Source organism: Nylanderia fulva, unplaced genomic scaffold (genome assembly GCF_048542155.1).
Source record: "Nylanderia fulva isolate GAGA-0341 unplaced genomic scaffold, ASM4854215v1 Scaffold9, whole genome shotgun sequence".
In the NCBI taxonomy this organism is placed as follows: domain Eukaryota; kingdom Metazoa; phylum Arthropoda; class Insecta; order Hymenoptera; family Formicidae; genus Nylanderia; species Nylanderia fulva.
The window spans coordinates 4,100,683-4,106,777 of NW_028191026.1; the positions used below are offsets into that span (position 1 = coordinate 4,100,683).

At 43.3% G+C, this 6,095-nt stretch overlaps 1 protein-coding gene across 5 annotated transcripts in view; it reads right to left on the reverse strand.

The window, feature by feature from the left end:
- Positions 1-5,253, reverse strand: part of LOC114929917 (neural-cadherin) — a 219,585-nt gene extending 214,332 nt beyond the window's left edge. For all 5 annotated transcript variants that reach the window (XM_085489615.1, XM_085489612.1, XM_085489613.1 and 2 more), the window contains exon 1: positions 4,397-5,253. The gene's annotated coding sequence lies outside the window, so the exon portion shown is untranslated. The remainder of the gene's footprint in view (positions 1-4,396) is intronic.
- Between the last annotated feature and the right edge of the window lie 842 nt (positions 5,254-6,095).

The window sequence follows — 6,095 nt, forward strand, 5'->3', positions numbered from 1 at the left end:
CAATACTATACCATGGCGCTTTATTAGGCGAATACAATTACGGATCAAAACGCGATATTCCAAACATCCTAAATTCCGTTTTGGGTATTACGGTTTCGCGGATGCTCATTTCCTGGGATTAGTTCGCCAGATGCTTACAAATCGAGGTAATACTACATCCATTCCATCATCTAATCAACCATCGATCATTTCCTATCCTCGAGAACTATATAATTCCAAGTTCCATTTTTCCCAATGAAAATTTCACGCTAATTACGCTTGCGGGGACTTTATTAAAACGCTGCGGCATTAAGGGTCGCGCTGAAAATTTATTTGCTCGCGAGATTAATTAAAATCGTATTATCCGTTCGCGCATTTTTTGCAGCTTAATTCACGCGATCGAATCTGAAATATTCCATATTTATATATCCCGATTCTATTATCAGCGCGGAGATTTTGACGACACTTCCGACCGAATTTATATACAAGCAGATATTTCTCTAGTATACGGTAAATATACATTTTTTTTTTTATCGTGTTCGCATTATTCTCGACGAAGGCAATCCGCCCTTATTTCCTGACCGCTGTGACATCGCACTTTACCTCGATATTATTGACGTTTTTGCCGAGATATTTGGACCGTATTGATAAACCCATTTCACGATACGACCTATACACGAACACACGCGAGATGAAAAGCAACGACCGGTGTGATTCGATGGGACGAAACCAATTAATCCAACGTCCCGACAGTCATCAGAGAGAGTCGAGGCAGCAGTCATCAGTCTTCGGTGTTCTCCCCCAGATTATTGTCGCAGTCGTTTTCGACGATCAGATTTTCATCGAGGAAACGAGAAATGGGGAAAGACGCGAAGTCTGGCGTCGCGATGCCGCGAAGGCAATTAAATTTTCCGCGTCCAGGAATATATAGTTACCGCGATGCTATACCTCGAGACACTATTGACCGTTCTTCCCCTTCCCCACCCCTTCGTCTCCCACCCCCTTTCCTACCCCCGCTGGGCACACGGGGATTTAGAGATAAATCCTATTTTGCGGGGCATTCAAAAGCGAGGAAATTATACGAACCACTCCAATTTCCAGGATTAACTTGAAAGCGCCGACTATGCGCGTTTACCTGCCTGCTGTCATTAAAGCAAACATCTCGCGGCCGCGTTACGAAATAACGACGTCGAAAAATGGACGTTTCCGCCATTACTCTGACTTGACTGTTTTTATTTTTTTTTTTATTTTTTTTTCGACGAAACTCTCGATCGCGATGAATGACGACTGGGGACGTTATACTTTTTTTTTTTAACAATCTACACAAGTTTGCGAATAATGTTTTTTTTTTTTTTTTTTTTTCTCAAAGAAACATTCTAGACATACCGTTAGGGTATCTCGCGAGTGTGCCAAATAATTTCAGAAATAGTTGCGATACTTCTCTCTCGGATGCGACAAGACACGCCTATGTGCTATTTCTATCAAGATGCCTCTTCGTCGTAAAGAGATGTTGCTCTCCGAAATACGCGAAATAGATTATTTTTCGGAATGTTGCAACTATTTATAGCTTGACATTGGTTATAAAATAGGGAATCCTTCACAAGGTTTATTTAAGATCAATATTTTTGCGCACGACAAAATTGTATTCTTTTATATATATATGTATGTATATTTATAATGTGTGTTTTTATGTACTGATATTTATTCCATATATTTTTAGATATTTTTTAGAAATGGTTTTTACATTACATTTGATAGATGAAGCTTAGAAATAGAATTCTGTCGCGTGTCATTTTAATGCCTGTTTTCTAATTTCATTATTAAATGAGTAACACAAACGTTATTGGAAATGATGGACGGTAGAATTATGCATATAAATCTTGAAAGTCTGTTTAGTTAATGTTGAATTTCCAAATAGTTCCTTTATGAATAACCGACAAAGTTTATATAAGAAGTGTAATGGATGTTATCATGTATTTATTCGATAATTTGCGAGTTGAGGAACTGCACAATCTATTTAATTTATAAAGCAGTTACATTGTCAGATATTATATTACATGTTGTTCAATCTTGTCTCATCACTGCATTCAAACACATACGTTGCTAAAATTATACTGGAATTATCTTTACAAACATAAATATATAATTCTCTTTATTTTTTTAGAAATCTCTTATCAGTACATCGGATAAATATTAGTTTTCAATACCAAAAAAAAAATAAGCTGCATAGCATAACAATATTATTACACATCGAATTTATATTCGAAAGTGAATTTAATTTTAACAAAATTCTGGAAAAGTATTAAGAAACATTATTATTATTATTATTATAATAGATAGACGATATCTTTTTTCCTGCCAACTATAAAAACCAGTTGTTCTAAACAAACAGCAATTTTTCTCCAAACCTCCGATAACGTTGTTAGAGGTCACGTAGGCTCCAATATCGATGATTCGAACGAGTGTTGCGTAAGAACGCTGATAAGGAAGCGATCGGGAGAAACCGTCGCGCGAGAGAGAGAGAGAGAGAGTTCAAAGGGTCAAATCCTTCGCGGAGGCGGCCTCAGCCGAATTATTATCGATCCCGCTCGCTCGCCGAATTCACGGAGGCTTCTACGGACGGAGCGTGACAGAACGATATCGTCCCGTCGCTGGTTCACGTGGCTTTTATTGATCTACTACGAGTCCGCCGCGCCGGTTTCACGAAAGAACCGCACATCGCCGGCTCTGTCTCTCGTCTGCGAAAAGTTGGATCGATCCCCCCCTGGGTGTCAGTCGGAATCTGCCCGTAACCGCTGTCTGAAGTACACTTTAGTCACGCTACTATACGCGACAATGTGCCACTGTAGGTTCGTTGACACTACGGCGATGATGCCTAACACCTCTTGGCGAGGGAACATCGAATTTTTGATCTTCTGGAACCTTTGATTTTTCACGTTCAACTCTCAAATAATATTTTTTCATATATTTTTCAAATAGAAGACAAGACACTTATATTTCTTCTTTTATGTCATGTTATCAGTGTAACGGCCATTTATTAAGCTGGGGATTATATTTGACTTTTATTTAAACATTAATATGCTCTTTAAAAATTTAGTAAGACCTAATCTCTTTTGAAAGCTTTTTTCGAACTATTCGAAAAAGATGGATAAAAGGGATCAATAGTTATTATAGATGATGATACTTCAGGAATTCAAGTAATGAAAATAAAAAATGGTGAAAAAACCTAGTAGATATCCGCCATTGTTTTTTTTACGCGTAAGAATTACGTGAATTCTAATTCTCGAATTGACGATAAAATAGATCATATTTTTAGGAAAAATCGAAAGACTGGAGTGTAGATCTTTAAAGGCCACGTAAGAGTTGCATGGTTATACAATCTATCGACGATATATAGACACGACAAGGTCTCGCGTCGATCAAGATGATAAGATAGAATACTTTCGGAGTAAATGGCAACTATACGCGACAAATTCCCCTGGTAAAATTGCAATTGTGACGTAATCGATAGCGTGTCCGTCCTTGAGGCGCGCTACGATATTTCGTGATCGTCTTTAATTAAATAATTTTAGCGTTTATTATAACATCGCTTGTGTGGTCGAGATATATTTTGAAATAAATGAGAAAAATATTTAAAAAATTCTTTTTCGTGCATCCAAGTTTAAGAACGCTTTAAGAATCTCGTCCCGGGACAATATGATACACTTTGACAAGCACAAATACGTCATCGATCACATCAATTGCAATTATGCCGAAGCGTGGTTTATCTTGTCAGCGCGATGCACCCAGGATTCACGCCGGCGCGAATCCATTTTATATCCTCCATGTGCGACTCTTCATTTCCCAAATATCAAATATCCTCCCGAGAATACAATTCGCACCACACACAAACACACGTAAAGACACACCGCGTGTTTTCGCCGAGTTTCGACGACCTCACTCCAAGATATATATGTCATATCTATATCCACACTGTCTGCTGTCTCGCAATCCTCTAGGAGCCAAAAAAAAAAATCGATTCGGAAACATGCATTCGACGTAGGGCAACGTCTCGTGACATATCGTCGAACAGCATGCAGCAACGCCACGCGCATTTTCGGAAAGAAGGGTATGTGTATGTGTATAGGATCACCTAAGTTCACCTGTGCTCGTCAGAGATACGCAGGATCAAGGACAAGTTATGGGACGAGAATGCGATGGATGGAGGAAGAACTGAAACGGAAAGAGAGGGAAAGAGAGCACAGGCCGCAGGGCGTACGGGGCTACATCTGTACCTCCTTACTTGGGCAAAATCAATAACCTGTTTGGGGGTTGTAGGAGAGAAGACCTAAGGAAGAGGAGAGACTCTGCGTGTATGTAACGGCGGCATCGCGTCGCGCTCTAGATTCAGATGAGGAACAAGTTGTGGGATACGTACGGTATCGATGCCAGGTGCTAATGCGTCCCCGTAAATACACACACACACAGCGAGAGCGAAGCACGGCACCTCCCCAGGTCTTTCTCGGTGCTCCGATGTTGCGCGGGAGTTGCGCGAGGACACCCCTCCTCGTGTGCACGCCACCCCCGAGTTCCTCCGCACCTGCGACACTCCCCGTGTGTACGTACAATCAACCTACACCGCCACCCCTTGAAACCAGCTCGACGGAAAAAACACACAGGCCGCTGGTTCTAGCCAATATTTTGCGGTTCGAGACGAGTGTAGTAATTCGAGTCGGCCACCACCAGCTTTCTCTCTCTCCTGCACCGGAACCAGTACTGGAAATATACCGGAAGTGCCGACAGGTTCTTCTCCTCTATCCCGGACACTTTTCACCCGCACGTCTGTTTTCTCTCGGACCAGTCGAGCATCCACCGACGCGATCCGAATAATGTGTACACAGTAAAAAGCAAGCAACACACGATTACTTGGAAAATAATATAGCGACGTCAAGATTCTTATTAGCTTCACACTTCTCTTTTACATTCGATATACCTTCGACAGTGCACACTTCTCGCGGAATCTCGCGATGAAACGCGACGAAACGTCACGCCGACGACGACCCCTTTCGCTGGGGTGGCGCCCTCGGGAGAGACTCTCGGGTACGCGCGGTCGTCGCTTTCACCGTGTACCGTATTACACACCACCGCCACCACGCTAACCCTCCTTCTTCCTCTCTCTCTCTCTCTCTCTCTTTCTCGCTCCAACTTCACCCTCGCGCGCAACTCTCGACGCGGAGAAACGCGGCGCGCGCGCTTCGAGCTGTCGCGGCTGTGGGGCGCGGGCCACTACCTCGACGAGCCTCCCGGATCGTTGGATAAAACTTGGTGGGGCCGTTCCGGTCGACGTGCGAACTCCCCACCATCTCTCGGTCGGAGAGTCCCCACTATCGGTCTCGTTCAATCTCCCTTCCTCGCTCTCTCTTCTTCCCTCCACTATACGTTCCCCTTTCATACGCGCGCTACTCGACTCCACCACCACCACCACCTCCACTGCCGCCATGAGGAACGTAGTCGTCGACGAGGGGTTGGTTGCAGGGTGCGCGCGCGAACCCTGCTTCGCTCGTGTACGTTGCCTGCGTGCCGTTAAAGTTGTGCCCTCGCGCGCGTCACCCCAACATTCACGATCGAGAATGAAGATAACGCAGGGCGAGCAGGGTGGTCGAGACTTATAGGGGGATGACGCGACGGGGTTGCCTCTCGGATTCGATGACCTGCGGATTCTTGGCGAGCGATACTCTCGTTAGATAGGGGAGAGAGAAAGAGGGAGGTTTTGGGACAGATTTCTTATGTAACGTGTATGTGTTGGAAATGCGAATCTCTCGGATTCTTTATCGCGCGATTGTTCTTATTAATCTCACGCGCTGTCTCGCGTTTGCCAAAAGAATTCGCGACGTATTTCCGCGAATTTATGGGATTTCGCAGTAATCCAATCCGTGGCGCGCTTTGTTGTTAATTTTCTCGTACGAATTGAATTCCAACAGTTTGCGAAGATATTTCGTTCATTTTAAGCTAAGCCGGAGCGCAGTTATTTAATGAGCGACCTTTCTAATAATTAAGAGTCTTGCGCGTATACGTTCAGTCTCGCTATCGCGAAAACTGCAAACCTGAAGACGAATAAATTTTATGCTGTCGTCGTT